This window comes from Rhinoraja longicauda, chromosome 1 (assembly GCF_053455715.1).
Source record: "Rhinoraja longicauda isolate Sanriku21f chromosome 1, sRhiLon1.1, whole genome shotgun sequence".
Taxonomy (NCBI): domain Eukaryota; kingdom Metazoa; phylum Chordata; class Chondrichthyes; order Rajiformes; family Arhynchobatidae; genus Rhinoraja; species Rhinoraja longicauda.
This window is the reverse complement of record NC_135953.1, coordinates 92,041,974-92,060,156: the sequence shown is the minus strand read 5'-3', so window position 1 is coordinate 92,060,156 and position 18,183 is coordinate 92,041,974. Positions and strand designations below refer to the sequence as shown.

At 44.7% G+C, this 18,183-nt stretch overlaps 1 protein-coding gene across 3 annotated transcripts in view; it reads right to left on the bottom strand.

The window, feature by feature from the left end:
• prdm5 (PR domain containing 5) overlaps nucleotides 1–18,183 on the bottom strand; it is a 243,768-nt gene that overhangs the window by 94,991 nt on the left and 130,594 nt on the right. The window lies entirely within an intron of this gene.

The window sequence follows — 18,183 nt, the reverse complement described above, 5'->3', positions numbered from 1 at the left end:
CGCCTCCGCTGTCACGCTGTGAAAACGGAAAGGACGAGAGGGAGTTTCTTCCCACAGGCCATCAGGACTGTCAACTTTTATAACTCCAGGGACTAAATTTTGTCTACACTATATTAACTTTATTAACTTATTTATATGCTGTAACTGTAATTCTTTTTTGTGCACAATCCGCAGGCATTGCCACTTTCATTTCACTGCACATCGTGTATGTGTATGTGACAAATAAACTTGACTTGACTTGACTTGACTTCACTGATAAAGCTATCACTCCAGTCCTCTCCCCTTATTGTGAACAGGTCGCTCCATGAGGAAAGTGATACCACCATCTATCCCTTGACTTTGGCAGGAAATGCCAACAGAACATCTTTATAAGATGAGAAGACATTGAAAGTTTTGTTCAGTGAGATTTTACTGAGGCTCCTTAGTTTTTATTTATTTCTGAATTGCATCTGAAGCCTCATCAAAACTGTTATTCAATATATTCAATATATGACTAAACAAACATGCATTGAATATTTTGGGAATGGTTATGTACTCAGAGTTTGAAATGGTTGCCTATTTAAAAAGGCAACTTCTAAACCTTAATCCCAGAAGCTAAATTTTGAATCCAAATTTTAACTAAGGTGCTGCGTGCATTACGGTTTCATTTGAAAGGAGCACCATATATCCTGACATTTTCATTGTCATCACCATGGAAATAGAAATAGTATTCATTCTTAATAACAAATGAAATCTGACACCTAATTCATTTTTAACTGACCCCTGGAGCTATGGATGCTGAGAGAATTCTATTATTATATGAGCAATGCAAACCGTACAAATCATATTTTTTGAAATTGAATATTGCAGACATTTTAATCTATAGACTTATGAATCTTATAAATTATTCTTCTATTATTAATATATAGATTTCAGTGGACTTTGCAGCACCCCTTTTCTGAATACAAATGTGATTTTATAAATTTAAGGCTGCTTTCGATGAAAACACGATATATAAAGAATAAAATATAATAGCATTGTCACAAAAAACTCAATATATAGTTTGAATTTTAATACAATATCCATTTGAACTAAGTATAAATAAAAAATTCCTCCATCGAGATTAATATCCAAAATTATGTTCTAACTCCATTTACAATTTTGCAGATGACACCACCTCAGTGGGCCAGATTTCAAACAATGACAAAACCAAGTACAGGAAGGAGGTAGAAAGCTAAATAGTGTGGTGTCAAGACTACAACCTTTTCCACAATATCAGCAAAACTAAGATGCTGATCACCAACTTCAGGATGGAGTGGAATGCACATCCCAATCTGTATGGATGATGCTGAAGTGAAGATGGTTGAGAGCTTCAATTTCCTCGGGAAAATATTGCCAACAATTCACCCTGGTCCATCCACAATGATGGTATGAACTAGAAACCACACCGATGCATTTACTTCTTCAGAAGGCAAAATTAATTTGGCATGTTTCCAAAGACTATTATCAATTTATACACTTGCACTAAGGAAAGCTCATATACAAATGCGTCACAGCTTGGTATGGCAATTACTCTGCCCAAACCAAAAGAAATTGCATGAAGTTGTGAATGCAGCCAAGTCCACCATGCAAACAAAGTGATTGGACTTGTTGTTTCACATTGAGACAGTTAACAATCCCCGGTCTGTCTTTCCACTTTCTATTTTATTTCCTGCACACAACAGTGATTCCCCCTTCAAGTCAAATGAAAGCATTCTGCATTTCTCCCACATACAAACATTGGAGATAAAAATACATTTAAAAAATATATATTACTTGGAGAGTCCTTTTTTGAACCTATGCCAATGGCAGAAAACTTTATCTCTTGAAAATGCACATCAGGAGTTCAGAAAGCCATCACCCATGGCTCTCTGTGGACAAGGAAAGAACATACTTCCTTTGAATGAGGCTTACAGAGAGCAGTGCAGTTTAATAAAATGATCTTTTGATGTTATAAATACAGTTTGCTTTCGTAATGCATTAATGCATTTCCATTAATGCATGTCAGTGAGACTAATTGGGTGATGTTGATCAAACCACAACCTTGTTCCTCCTAGTCAATTAAAAAAGCATCAAAAAAATGACCGTGAAATCACTTTTATTTTCACAAAACTATCGGGCAAGTGTAATTCTATTAAAATGTTGCAGTCAATAAATCACCTGGAATGTGATAACATCTCAAAATCCCTGAGATGATGTTACTTAAAAACCAAACTAATTTGTTCAATGCTCTGCCATACAGCCTACCATAATTAAAGTTACTCACCCATAGCAGCTACACCACTGACTCAAACTGGCCCATCGATCAACTGAAATGTCAGAGCTACTGAGTGATGTCTCATCTTAATGGTCTAGATCAGAACTTATCCTTTTCTTCCACTGTCAGTGAAACGGAGTATCTTGGTTCAACAGTTTTAATCAAACTAAATTATTTATCTTTGTTCTACCTTCTCAAAATGCTCAGAAATACCAGCCTCCACATCTTTGTGTTCTTTTGTGCTTTAAATTCCTTTAACTTTTCATCACTAACGTACATATATGATGAAGTAAGTAACTCTCATGATAACAGCGGTACAAATCAATTCAAGGAGCTACTTTGGGGGAATTTTAAGTAGTAAGAATATGTTGGTTTGGGAGCACATGCACAATATCCAAGACACACAGTAAGTGCAAGCATATTTTTGATGTTGCCTCCAGCATATTATCTTCTACATTTAATCCACCCACAACTGTGGGTTAAAGTGTTCAAGCAGTCACTCTGGGGAGCCAGTGTGTCAACATCATTATGTTGATATCGTAATTAAACCATGACACAATATGGTTTGTAGTTGAACCATCATAGGTATTCAATTATTTCATCAAGGGTCTTTTGGTAGGACTTTCAAGCCACGGGGCCTTGCCAGCTGAATGGAACAATCAATATGAAATAATTAAGGATTAACCAAGAGCTATTTTAAACACAAGTCAGTCCAATCAGGGTAAACATGACTAATGAATTAATGGCATAGATATAATATGGACTGCTTTGTATATGATCTGAATTTTACAGGCATTGAACCAGTGTGGCCAGCTAAAAGTTATATGGTAATAATTAAGTCTAGGGGTGACAAAGACAAAAATGAGGACTCATCAATAAGTAAGCTTAAGTAGAGATGCGGATAACATTGTTAGATGTAGAAGTTCTCAGCATGAGGTAAGGTCCGAGAGACCGACTGGACTCAATCCCAACATTGTTTCAGGCTGGATTATTTTCAGGCAGTCTTCGTCCATGTGAGACCATCAGCTTCAAACAATGGCCTTGTGTTATTTTTCTATGAATAGTAATTAAAAGTGAATCTTATGGAAAAATATTAATGATATCTGTTACTTCCATTCTATTTCTCCTGGCTGAGGAAGTGTCCTTGGGACAGATATAAGTACAATGGAAATAAAATCAGGGAATGCAATTTTTACAGATGTTTGCTTGAGACAGAAGTCTCTCAGTCACTGGAACAATCAACCTTGATGATCTTGCAAGAGACATTCACAATGTTTAATCATTACTTTTGAATGCCACATCTCTTTCCTATTCCATTCAAAGTATACTGTTTATCTCATTATTGCCCACCTTGCCCAGGTAGCGTTGTATTGTCATGAATGGCTATCGTTAATGGCAGTTCACTCTTTAGTTTTTACCAACTTAAAGTGGTTACATTCTTTGAGGAAACATTATGGTGATATACAAGGAATTGGTACAGAAATTATTTTTTATGACATCAGAAAATCCCAACTCGCTTTCCAATTAATGAAGTACTTCAAAGACAATACTGTGCTGAATAGGTGGCAACCAATTTGTACACAGCAATGAGTCATGACAATAATAAAATGCTTTGTGATGCTCATAGAAGAATGAACATCGGCCACGAGCGAGATGATTTTCTGCGTAATGATGGTCTGAGATCCTTCATGTCCTGAGGGGACGAATGTGGGCTCATTTTAACAACATATTCAAAAGTCATTAAAGTGGCAGTGCAGCCCCAGCTCAGTACTGCACTGTGTGTCAATCTGGACTGCATGTTCAAGGCTCTGCAACTAAATTTAAAACCAGAATCTGTTCACTCAGAGCCGAGAGTGCTGCCGCCAGGGCTCTAGGCAAGGTAAATGTTTGTAAATATTTTAACATTTCATAAACTTTCAGACATGCCGGTGAGGCATTATAATGACCAGTCAATCAAATGATTTCTACCCTCCATCAGGCTGACATACGCGAATTAAGTGTCAAAATGAATGCTACATTTCAACAGTATTTACTTTTGTAATTCTCCAACCCTTGAACCTGAATTCCAGAATTATGTGAGCTGTTCAAGCAGACAACTCCCAGAAGATTAATTATCTGCAAGAGACATCTGCAGTCCCTCCCGACAAACCTATATTGCTACATCTTTGAAACTGCTGAAGCAATCATCGTCTCGACACAGTGTGTAAATTTAATGCTGCACAATTAATTGTAACTGAGCTAAAATCATCACAGTAATTTATGGAAATATCTGTGAGAAATATCTGTGACATTGTATCATGGAAATATTGGAACTTATGAATAATACATTTTTTTTTAAATTTATACTTTCATTCACTGCAGTTAGAAAATTTACAGGATGTGGTCTTTCTAGTTATTGACGATGACTCTAATTTTCCATGTGGATAGCTCAAGTGGAAGGTTTAATTTTCTTGTGATAAGATAATATTCTGCATAATTGGAATGCATAATAATGTTAAGGATATATTTAAAGAGGGTGTAATAACAATCCCAGTTACACAACGTAATTTTCTCAGCAATATTTTTCACTCAAAAAACTGTTGACCTGCGAAAGCCAGTGTGGTTTCTGTGCTGGACGTGGAACTGTCGACATGATATTTGCTACACGCAAACTCCAGGAAAAATGCCAAGAGCAGCACAGCGACCAGTTCGTGACCTTCGTCGATCTGACAAAGGCCTTCGACACTGTCAGCAGAGATGGCTTGTGGAAGATAATGCAGAGGTTTGGCTGTCCCAGCAAGTTCATCACGATAGTCCGGCAGTTCCATGATGGCATGATGGTGAAAGTGCTAGATGATGGAGACGAGTCGGAAGCCTTTCCAGTGACAAACGGCGTGAAGCAAGGTTGTGTTCTTGCCCCTACACTCTTCAGCATGGTCTTCTCTGCCATGCTGACTGATGCCTACCATGACTGCCAGGATGGAATACACATCATTGAAGAGGAAAAAAATAGTCAAGGCAAATCCCTTGAAGACAGAAGCAGGGGAATTTATTATGGGGAACAAGGAAATGGCAGACAAGTTGAACCGGTACTTTGGATCTGTCTTCACTAAGGAAGATACAAACAATCTCCCAGATGTTCTAGTGGCCAGAGATCCTAGGGTGACGGAGGAACTGGAGGAAATCCACATTAGGCAGGAAAAAGTTTTGGGTAGACTAATGGGACTGAAGGCTGATAAATCCCCAGGGTCTGATGGTCTGCATCCCAGGGTACTTAAGGAGGTGGCTCTAGAAATTGTGGACGCATTGGTGATCATTTCCCAATGATTCAGGGCAAGTTCCTGTGGATTGGAGGGTAGCTAATGTTATCCCACTTTTTAAGAAAGGAGGGAGAGAGAAAATGGGAAATTATAGACCAGTTAGTCTAACATCAGTGGTGGGGAAGATGCTGGAGTCAATTATAAAAGACGAAATTGCGGAGCATTTGGATAGCAGTAACAGGATCGTTCCGAGACAGCATGGATTTACGAAGGGGAAATCATGCTTGACTAATCTTCTGGAATTTTTTGAGGATGTAACTAGGAAAATTGACAGGGGAGAGCCAGTGGATGTGGTGTATATCAACGTTCAGAAAGCCTTCGACAAGGTCCCACATAGGAGATTGGTGGGCAAAATTAGAGCGCATGGTATTGGAGGTAGGGTACTGACATGGATAGAAAATTGGTTGACAGACAGAAAGCAAAGAGTGGGGATAAAGGGGTTCCTTTCAGAATGGCAGGCAGTGACTAGTGGGGTACCGCAAGGCTTGGTGCTGGGACCGCAGCTATTTACAATATACATTAATGACTTGGATGAAGGGATTAAAAGCACCATTAGCAACTTTGCAGATGATACAAAGCTGGGTGGCAGTGTGAACTGTGAGGAAGATGCTATGAGGTTGGAGGGTGACTTGGACAGGTTGTGTGAGTGGGCGGATGCATGGCAGATGCAGTTTAATGTGGATAAGTGTGAGGTTATCCACTTGGGCGGTAAGAATAGGAAGACAGATTATTATCTGAATGGTGTCAAGTTAGGAAAAGGGGATGTACAACGAGATCTGGGTGTCCTAGTGCATCAGTCACTGAAAGGATGCATGTAGGTACAGCAGGCAGTGAAGAAAGCCAATGGAATGTTGCTCTTCATAACAAGAGGAGTTGAGTATAGGAGCAAAGAGGTCCTTCTGCAGTTGTACAGGGTCCTAGTGAGACCGCACCTGGAGTACTGTGTGCAGTTTTGGTCTCCAAATTTGAGGAAGGATATTCTTGCTATTGAGAGCGTGCAGCGTAGGTTTACTAGGTTAATTCCCGGAATGGCGGGACTGTCATATGTTGAAAGACTGGAGCGACTAGGCTGGTATACACTGGAATTTAGAAGGATGAGAGGGGATCTTATCGAAAAAGTATAAGATTATTAAGGGGTTGGACACGTTAGAGGCAGGAAACATGTTCCCAATGTTGGGGGAGTCCAGAACCAGGGGCCACAGTTTAAGAATAAGGGGTATGCCATTTAGAACGGAGATGAGGAAAAACTTTTTTAGTCAGAGAGTTGTGAATCTGTGGAATTCTCTGCCTCAGAAGGCAGCGGAGGCCAATTCTCTGAATGCATTCAAGAGAGAGCTAGATAGAGCTCTTAAGGATAGCGGAGTCAGGGGGTATGGGGAGAAGGCAGGAACGGGGTACTGATTGAGAATGATCAGCCATTATCACATTGAATGGTGGTGTTGGCTCGAACGGCCGAATGGCCTACTGCACCTATAGTCTATTGTCCATCAGGTACAAGACTGACAGCAGGCTGTTCAACCTCAGGTGCCTGCAAGCTGTTACAAAGGTGAAGGAGACCATCATCAGAGATTTTCTGTTTGCTGATGACTGCGCCCTCAATGCCAGCACAGAGCAGAAGATGCAGCATGAAATGGACTGCTTCTCAGAGGCCTGTGACAACTTTGGTCTCTCCATTAGCACCAATACGTCTGAAGTTATGTACCAGCCCGCGCCTGGAAAACCCTATCAGGAACCACACATCACGGTGAAGGGGCAGAACCTACAGGCAGTCGACAGCTTTACCTATCTGGGTAGTACACTCTCGCGAGTGGTGAACATTGACACTGAGGTCAACAACAGGATTGCCAAGGCCAGTGCTGCCTTTGGGCGACTCCGTGAGAATGTTTGGGAGCGGAGAGGACTCAGCGTTACCACCAAGTTGAAGGTCTACCGTGTAGTGGTACTCTTCTCTATGCCAGTGAGACTTGGACTGTCTACAGCAGACATGCCAAACAGCTCAACCACTTTCACTTGAGCTGCATACGCAGACTCCTTCACATCAGGTGGCAGGACAAAATTCCCGACACAGAGGTCTTGGAACGGGCCGGAATCCCCAGCGTCTACACCCTCCTACGAAAAGCCCAAGCCAGATGGGCAGGCCATGTGGTCAGAATGCCTGAGAGTCGACTGCCAAAACAGCTTCTGTATGGAGAACTGTGTCAGGGCAAGCGCTCAGTAGGAGGACAGAAGAAACGGTTTAAGGACTGCCTCAAAGTGTCCTTCAAAGACTTGGACATCAACCTCAGCACTTGGGAGTCTCTTGCTCTGGACCATCCAACCTGGCGTAGCAAGCTCACCACAGGAGCCCGTGCAGCAGAGAACAGATGCACTGCAGAGGCCCAGAGGAAACGCATCGCGTGCAAGTCCCGAGCTACTTCCACTGCAGCAGCCATCCACTTGTGTCCTACGTGTGGGCGTGCCTTCCGGGCCCGGATTGGCCTCACCAGTCACTTCCAGACCCACAGTCACCAATCCTCCAACTGAAAGTGAAGTCATGGTCATCTTCGAACCCGAAGGATGAACAACATTTACATAGAAATTAGAAATGGGCATCTACAACTGTACTGCCATCAACCATTTTGATCCCCACATGCATGTTGGAAATCATTGCTCCTCAGCCTTCATAATGTAGAAGAAGTCTTGCTGTTGTTACCACAAACATGTGTTTGGCATCAAATTTTTCGTATATTTTTAAAGAGAAATAATAACCATTACTTTTCAATGGAGAATCACCACTGTTATCAGTAAAGAGGAGAAATTATTGCAAGGATTAGTTTAGTTTAGAGATACAACGCAGAAACAGCCCCTTCAGCCCACCGGCCAGCGATCCCTGCACATTAACATTGTCCTACACACACTAGGGACAATTTTACATTTATACCAAAGCCAAGCAATTAACCTACAAACCTATACAACTTTGGAGTTGGGAGGAAACCGAAGATCTCGGAGAAAACCCACGCAGGTCACGGGGAGAAAGTACAAACCACATATAGACAGCACCCATAGTCAAGATCGTGGGAAGAATAAAAATTTGATTAGTGCGAATAGATGTAAATATGTGCCATGTTTTCTCAGGCTGTATTGACAGTTATGTAATGTTCTGAAGGACATTACAGGCAATATGATCTTTGCTCTGCTCTGAAATGGCAATGTGGCCACAGCAGATAATGGGTTTCCATGAGGTTACCATTCTTGAAGCATACATTGTTTCTCAGGAAAGTAAATTGCTTCCTGAATACCTGATGTAGATACGGTCTTGATCTGTGTGGATTCAGTGTATTTGGACAGTCAAGCTGTACCACAGAGGGAGCATCTACTAATGTCAAGCTGAGCAAAGGTCTAAAGTCAGCACCTGCCACACAACTCCCTTTAGACTTAACAACTTGAGTTTTTGAAAGCAACACTTGTACAATTATGTCAATAACTGGAAGAAATCAATTGGCAACTAATTTGTCGTTGATGAACGATCTCTTTAAATAACACTGAAAGCGAACACTTCCTGCCATTTAGCCAAAGAGCCTGAGTGAGGTTGCAGTAATAATACATGTTTATAGATGTTATGCTCTGCATACTCTGATAAAGCTAAGACTTTCACAAGCTTGATTTGCAGAAATGCGCCCATAGAACGGTACAGCACAGGAAAAGGCCCTTTGGCCCACCCACTGCAGCTTCACTGACCATGATTCCAGTCTAACTAATACTACCTGCCTATACATAGTTTATATTCCTTAGTCTCTGCCTATTTATTCATTTGTCTAACGCATCTTGATCTTCAAACAACACCAAACCAATGGGAACCACAGAATCCTATTTTATGCCTGCAGGTTATAAACACTAGTTTATGGCGAGTCCGGAAACTTGTTCTTTGTTGAAGAAGTTTATTGCGACAGCAATATTCGATTACAAAGGTTTCTCAACAAGATAACGGACAACCATCAAAACTCACAGTCTTCTTTGAAGACGTCTCCGGACTAACTCTTTTCGGACGCCAAAAGCGCACATGACAACGCTGTCCAATCAGCGATGTCGCTCTCTGGACCAATCCCTACGGTCGCGCCCACACGTGACCTTGCTGGCCAATCTGAGGGTTCGACGACCAGGACCACTCTCTATGGTCGCTACATGACCCCCCCCAGAACCCGAGGTACGGAACCTAGCAGGGAGCCGGATTTCGCGACCAGAACGAGTAAGGAGAGGGGCAGCCTGAACCACAGGAGCCGGGGATTCTGGACTTGGTGGAACAGCCGGAGCGGGGGATCCTGGACTGATGGGAACTGCCGGAGGCCGGCCTCTCCTAGGTGGTTGACCGACCAGGACTGGTTGGTCCGGATCCAAGTGCGCAGGTTTAAGCCTGGACACCGAGACGAGCTCACTCCTGCCGCCCACGTCTAAGGTGAAGGTAACCGTCCCCTTACGCAAAACCCGGAACGGCCCTTCATAGACCCTCTGCAACGGGGCACGATGGGAATCCTTTCGCAAAAATACAAACTCACAGTCCTTCAGGGAAGGCGGTTCGTGTACCATGGGACACCCATGACGTGAAGTCGGAACTGGGGCCAGGGAACCCACCCGTGCCCGGAGCGATGCTAAGACTGATGGGACTGGAGGCAGCTGGTCGGAGGGGTCCGGAAGCAAATCCCCGGGTACTCTAAGTGGCGAGCCATATACTAGCTCCGCGGACGAAGCACCGAGATCTTGCTTAGGAGCAGTCCGGATGCCCAGAAGGACCCAGGGGAGTTGGTCTACCCAGTCCGGGCCTTCAAGCCTCGCACTGAGGGCCGCCTTGAGTTGACGGTGGAACCTCTCCACAAGCCCATTTGCCTGGGGGTGGTATGCTGTAGTGTGTTGTAACCGGGAACCGTACAGCTCTGCTAGCGTGGCCCAGAGGGACGAAGTGAACTGCGGCCCCCTGTCGGTGGTAATAACCGCCGGAACCCCGAAACGTGCCACCCAATGGAGGGCCAAGGTCCTGGCACAAGAGGCTGCCGAGATATCGGACAATGGGAAAGCCTCTGGCCACCGGGTGAACCGATCCACCACCGTGAGGAGATGGGTGTAGCCCCGGGAGGAAGGCAAGGGCCCGACTAAATCCACGTGAATGTGGAAAAAACGGACCGCTGGGACCTCAAACTCCTGTACGGGGGGCTGGACATGGCGCTGGACGTTAGCGGTCTGGCAGGGAACGCAGGAACGGGCCCAACCAGCTACCTGTTTACGCAGGCCATGCCAGACAAACCGAGCGGCTACTAATGCAGAGGTGGAGCGGATGGACGGGTGCGCCAGCCCGTGAATGGCATCGAAAACCCGGCGCTGAAGGGAGGGCGGCACTACCGGCCTGGGACGGGGAAGGGAAACATCACACCAGACTTTTGTGCCTTCCGACCCGCAGGCTACCTGAGCCAACTTCAACCCCGAAGTGGTGGACTGGTATGCCGAGGCGGTATCCGCCAGAAGCTGTGCCTCCGCAAGCTCCTGGGGATCCACCTCGCAGTCCACCGCCGAAATGGGGGAACAAGCAGGCCTAGACAGGGCGTCAGCAACGGCATTAAGCTTACCCGCGACATGACGGACATCGGTGGTAAATTCGGAGATGGCAGTCAGGTGCCGCTGCTGGCGGGCCGACCATGGGTCGGACAATTTGAAAAATGCAAAAGTTAACGGTTTATGGTCCGTAAAGGCCACAAATGGGCGGCCTTCAAGGAAATACCTGAAATGACGAACAGCTAAATAGAGGGCCAGAAGCTCTCGGTCAAATGCGCTATACTTCAGCTCAGCCGAACTCAGTTGCCGGCTGAAAAACGCCAAGGGCTGCCAAAGGCCACCGACCTGCTGCTCCAAAACCCCACCCACCGCCACGTCAGACGCATCAACCGTCAGGGCCGTGGGGGCGGAGGGGCTCGGGTGGACCAACATGGTAGCGTCTGCCAAGGCTGCCTTAGCTGCTGTAAAAGCCGACTCTGCAGCCGGGGACCATATCAACTCTACCGGTTTACCCGCAAGGCACTGGAAGAGCGGGCGCATGACCCGCGCTGCTGCCGGGACGAACCTATGGTAGAAGTTAACCATGCCTACGAACTCCTGCAGCCCTTTCACTGTGGTGGGCCTGGGAAATGCTCGGATAGCCTCCACCTTCTCGGGCAAAGGGGTGGCGCCGGCAGGGGTGATTCTGTGCTCTAAGGGAGGCCGAATTGACACTTGGAGGGTTGGATAATGAGCCCGTGGTCTTGGAGCCGCTGCAATACAGTCCGCAAGTGGACCTGGTGTTCCTGCACTGAGGGGCTGGCGACCAGGATGTCGTCTAAATAAATAAACACAAAGGGTAAACCCCTACCCACCCGGTCCATCAGTCGCTGGAAAGCCTGTGCCGCGTTCTTTAAACCGAAAGGCATGCGCAACCATTCGAACAACCCGAACGGAGTGATCGTGGCAGTTTTTGGTATGTCCTCCGGCCGCACAGGAATCTGGTGGTATCCTCGTACTAAGTCGATCTTGGAGAACACCACCGCCCCTTCCAGCCCAGACGAAAAGTCCTGCAGGTGTGGTATGGGGTAGCGATCAGCCGTGGTGACAGCATTGAGACGCCGATAATCGCCACATGGTCTCCACCCCCCAGATGCCTTGGAGACCATATGCAACGGCGAGGCCCACGGGCTGTCGGACTGACGGACAATGCCCATTTCCTCCATCTTCCTAAATTCCGCCCGCGCCACCCCCAGTTTGTCGGGCGGTAGTCTCCTGGCCCGAGCGAAAACGGGAGGGCCCTCGGTGCGAATGTGGTGGACCACGCCATGCTTGGCCGAAGGGGCGTCAAAACGCTGGATGAGCAGCTCTGGAAACTCCGCCAGGACCTCAGCATACGAGTCAGGAGCCGCGACGACGGCCTGGACAGTAGGGCTGGGCGGGGAGGCGATTGTCGGGGCGACGGGCTCCTCGCTGGCGGAGGGTCGGAGGTCGTTACCGCGGACATCAGGGACCAGTGAAAAGGCCCAGAGAAAATCTGCGCCTAGGATCGCTTGTCTGACGTCTGCTATAATGAATGGCCATTCGTACGTGCGGAGGCCTAAAACAAGGGACATCTTCCGCGCACCGAAAGTGCGGATGGGGCTGCCATTAACCACGATGAGGGTAGGGCCTGTCTTACCCGATCTGGTCTCAAGGTCGGTCGGCGGCACTATACTGACAATGGCTCCCGTGTCCACCAAAAATTCTGTGTCCGTGAATCGATCTCGGACGTAGAGGCGTCGGTTCTGGCCAATCGCAACTGCCCCTATGTACGATCGGCCGAGGCATTTCCCGCGAAAGTACAAGGTGAGCGGCAGTTGCGGGATTCTCCACCCCAACTTTTGGAGGACTGGCGGGAGACACGGCGCCACCTTGATGTCGCTGTGGCGTGGTCACTGATGTCGAGACATTGTTGATCGAACCGCTTCCTTTCGATTTGGCCGCCATGAGCGCATCAGCTTTTTCTGCATATGCCTCGGGGTCCTTAAAAGAACAATCCGTGAGCAGAAGTCTGACATCTTCGGGAAGCTTCTCTCGGAATGCCTGCTCGAACATGAGGCAATCCGTATGTTCACCGGCTAGCATCGTCATCTCGGCCATGAGAACGGACGGCAGCCGATCTCCGAGATCCGGTAGGTGCAGAAGTTTTTTAGCGCGGTCATGCCTATGGAACCCGAAGGTTCATAGTAACAGTGCCTTCATGGCCTCGTACTTGCTTTCCGCAGGAGGATTGACGATGAACCGCATCACGCGTGTGGTCATCTCCGGCGATAGAGCGCTGACGAGGTAGTAATATTTCGTCGCGTCTGTCGATATGTTTCTTAAATGAAACTGGGCTTCGGTGTGGACAAACCAAGATTGTGGTTGATGTGTCCAAAACGACGGAAGGTGAACGCTTACTGCGCTTAACTCCGGTGTGCCAGGCGCAGCAGTCAACAACGGGGCGTCGTGTTCGCTCATGGTCGGTGATCGCCCAGATCACGTCGGGGTCACCAATATGGCGAGTCCGGAAACTTGTTCTTTGTTGAAGAAGTTTATTGCGACAGCAATATTCGATTACAAAGGTTTCTCAACAAGATAACGGACAACCATCAAAACTCACAGTCTTCTTCGAAGACGTCTCCGGACTAACTCTTTTCGGGCGCCAAAAGCGCACATGACAATGCTGTCCAATCAGCGATGTCGCTCTCTGGACCAATCCCTAAGGTCGCGCCCACACGTGACCTTGCTGGCCAATCTGAGGGTTCGACGACCAGGACCACTCTCTATGGTCGCTACAAGTTATTATTTGTTTACGCAGCTCGGAAAATAGAATTCCAACACCATTAGTTTTCTTCAGCAAGTCAGCAAGTTATATAATTGCAGTTATTTATCAATCAAGTTATAAGTGATTAAAATTATGCCAATTGGCCCATCAAGTCTACTCTGCCATTCAATCATGGCTGATCTATCTCTCCCTCCTCATCCCATGCTCCTGCCTTCTTTCCATAACCTCTGACACCTATACTAATCAAGAACATGTTATTTAACAAAATTATTTAACAAGGTTTTTTAAAACCACTTCTTCAAGCACAATATAGCAACATTTAAAATACATTTGGAAAGGCACAAGGATAGGAAAGGTTTAGAGTGTTGTGAACCAAATGCGGATATCTTAGATGGGGCATCTTGTTCGGAATGTACAAGTTGGGCCAAGGGGCCTGGTTCTGTGTTGTATGACTCCATGATAAGATGGAAAAGGGGCACAATAGAAAAAGGAATCAAAACTGCTGTACTTCTGACAGAAGGTTTCATTCTTGTTTAAAAGATGTCGACTTTCAGGAAAAGAAAATCTTTTAATCTGGAGAATTATTGCGACAATAATACTGAGTTAATACTCAGACACTGAACACTCCCTTTGTTCTGCCTCAACCTGTACTCAAAGCACCACATGTAAGAGGTGCTAGAAACATCATGGTTTCTTCCTTTTCCCCTTTGTATTTTTTCATTTTGCTTCTCAGCGTGGCATTTACAATCTGAAGCAATTTCACATTTTGTTCACCTTTTCCGAATCCTTCTTAGGTGATTGTTCAGCCTGAAATAACTTGGAAGTTCAATTGTGAACTTGATTGATCTCGGTGGTTAAAATTTACAAGCGCCGGGCAAAGATTAAGCTCTGCATTTGAGAGGCCACAACAAACAAGGAGAAACTCTCAATTCTAATGCTAAAGATTTTCAAAGCATGTCATAAAGTGGTTGGCAATAAAACACGTTCAAATTTACATTGTGCATACTTACGGCAAATCAATCAATTATGGACATTTTTGCTTGAGCAATTTACATTTCTTCCTTTAAATACAACAAGAGCCCATTCAGATTTAATGAAACTATTTCGAGGCCCAAGCCCGTTAAAATCCACTGGTGAACTGCTGACATCAAGGTACATCTCGCAGGTCTTTTAAGGGTTGACTTCTTCATTGAACCTTCAGTTAGGGATTTGGCAGATGGAGTAAAGGGGATGGGGTGACAAGGTCATGTTATAGGAGTAGAATTAGGCCATTCGGCCCATCAATTATCTAAATATTTCTATTTATCTAAGTCACACTAATAAAATAAAAGTTCCCCTTCTGTCAATGGGCTTTTGTATGCAGGCAACTCTTCTTCGGAGCCTGAGCCCCAAGTTATCCTTGACTCATTTAATGAATCATGAAAGAATGGGACTTACATTTAACATAGACAACATGGAGATCTGCTACCAACCTACTCTGCTGCACAACATCACCAATGAACAGCTGACATCCATCAAGAGTTCCTGGAATCCCTGGTTTATGACTACTCAAAATAGAAGAAGAGCATTCTGGAGGACATTGAGAACCCCAAGAACATGCAGCAGGAGCACATAAAAACCCAGCATAACTGCAGAAAAAGCACACCATCTCCCAGAATGTGTTTGTCCACTCCACCCAGCATGATCTGCCTCTCCTGCGGCAGAGTATGTAAGTCCAAAAATAGCCTCATCAACCACCTCAGAAGCACAGAAGAAGAGTGGAAGTAAGCTATCCACAATCCCAGAAGCAGAAACAGAAGAAAATAGCTCACTGGTTGTGTGAAGTTGGTTTCTCTAGTTAGTTTAGCAAGTGCACTATAGCATGCCTGCAGGGTATTGTTGCAAATTCAGAAGAAATGCTCCCACTTCTCCTTGGCACATCATTTTCATGCTTCTATGCTTCTTGAACCCCAATGTCTGACCTCCTTGATCTCATGTGTTCCTGAGGTGATCAGGTATTTAAGTACAGAGAATCCCCATGGCCCTGCGGCACAGGAACAGGGTATGGCCAATACAAAGAAGTAGATCCTTTGTGATTCGACCAGTGGAACAACTGGAAAAGGTCAAAACCAGTTGAAACAATAATATATCAAATCCTCTAAGTGCATTACAGCAAATATAAAATGATCTTGGGAATGACTTGATATCATTCACCCTGCCCAGCATTCCAATCTGTGTCAAAACACACTCCTCTCCCTCGAGGTGGAGAACAGGCCCCACTCTGCATCAATGGTGCTGAAGTGGAGATGGTCGAGGACAAGTTCTTCAGTGTAATTATCAACAACGATTTGTCTTAGTCCAACCACATTTGTGCCACATCCAAAGCACAAAGCACACCAATGCCTCTACTTCCTCAGAAGACTATGGAACTTAGGCATGTCTCCAATGACACATCAATTTCTACAGATGCATCGCAGAAAGCATTCTATTGGGATGCATCACAACCTGGTTTGGCAACTGATCGGCCCAAGACCACAAGGACATAGTCGTGGACAAAGATTAGTCCATCAAGCCAATCAGCCTCCTCACATCAACTCCATCTACACTTCACGCTGTCCCAGAAAAATAGCCAACATTGTTAAGGACACTGATATCCCAGTCATTCCTCCTTCTCCCCTTTCCCACGGGGCGGAACATCCAAAAGATTGAAAAAACATACCACCAAATTCAGCAATAGCTTTTTTTCTCCACTGCCAGTCTATTGAACAGATTCTCATAAACTAAAGATATAGTCCTGATCTCCCAAACTACCTTGTTGATGCTCTTCTCTGTAACTGTAACTCTATATTCTGCATGTACATGCTGTACATGTGTGTAACTTAATTGTACTCATACGTTTAACATGATTTGCCTGGATAGCACACAATACAATGTTTTTTTCTGTAAAGCATTAATTTTCTTTCACAGCTCTTCTGAATTGAAGATATCTATGCCTGTATAGATCAAACACTCAGGACATGACTACCAAAAAACCTTGGTATCCTACAACTGCCATGCACTCACGAATCCTCTTGGTGCACAATATTATTACCATCGTTGACCAGTGGTCCAATATAAAGCAGTCTCGTGTTTGGCATTTACCACTCAAAACATTCCCTCTCCACTGAAGCATCATTGCATAGCGATGCTTTTTTCAATATGAAAACTTTTCACCTGTATCTCCTTGAAGGACTTGGGGAGTAGGTTCATGGGAAAGAAACCATGTGCAAGTTTCACACAAGATACCTAACAGCAACCTGACTGGTTGGTGTCTTTTGTTTGCATTCCTTCAACATCATGAGGAAAAAATCCTGCAATCTGATTTATAATTGAACTGTGGGAATATCCTCACTACAAGGTTGGCCTTTCCATTAACATCCTCAAGCTGACACAACTATATATTTTCCATCCTTTTTAATCAGAACATAATGATCTTAAATTTGCTTTTATTGAAAACTATTTGTCAGAGTTTTGTCTACTTGCCAAAACCGTTATTATTTCTTTGTATGTCAGTGCCTCTATCTACATTGCATATACCACCGACTATTCTTTGTATCACCATCAAACTTTTAAACAAGACTTTCAATTCCTTCACCGTCATTACATAAATATGATAAGTTACAGTTTTAATATATAATTTTGTGGAATTTTGTGAGTTACAACCTGGCAGCAGATGATCATTATTCTTGCTCTGTCTTCTACCTCTCAGCCAATCTCTTAATCAAGTTAATAATTTACCTTCAATCCCATGAGTTTCAATTTTAACTGAGATGGAATTCGTGTCCACTACTTCCTGGAAGTACATAGATATTTTTTGTTTATTACTTGAGCTATCAGTGCCGAAGAAGAGCAAGATAACATGCCTCAAAAACTGTAGTTATGATAAAGTATTTCAAGAGGTTGATTCAAAAAGGCAACTCCTGCCTCAGTAATAGCTTCAACCCACTTCAATTTGCCTACCCACAACAGAATAACAAGAGATATGATCTTGCTTGCTCTCTACTCTGTGCTTGGACCATGTGGACATAAGAACACGTACATCAGGCTACTGTTTATCGGTTAGCTTTTGACGTTCAACACCATCATCCCTTCCCAAATTCATTATCAACTTTGGAAATTGGGTCTCTGCTCCTCCCTATGCAACTGGATCCTTAACGTCCTCATAATCAGACCACAATCAGTACAAATTGGCAACACAACCTCTTTCTCACTGACCATCAGCACAGGGGCACATCAAGGCTGCGTGCTTAGTCTGCATGCATGCTGGTCTAATCTCTCTAGAG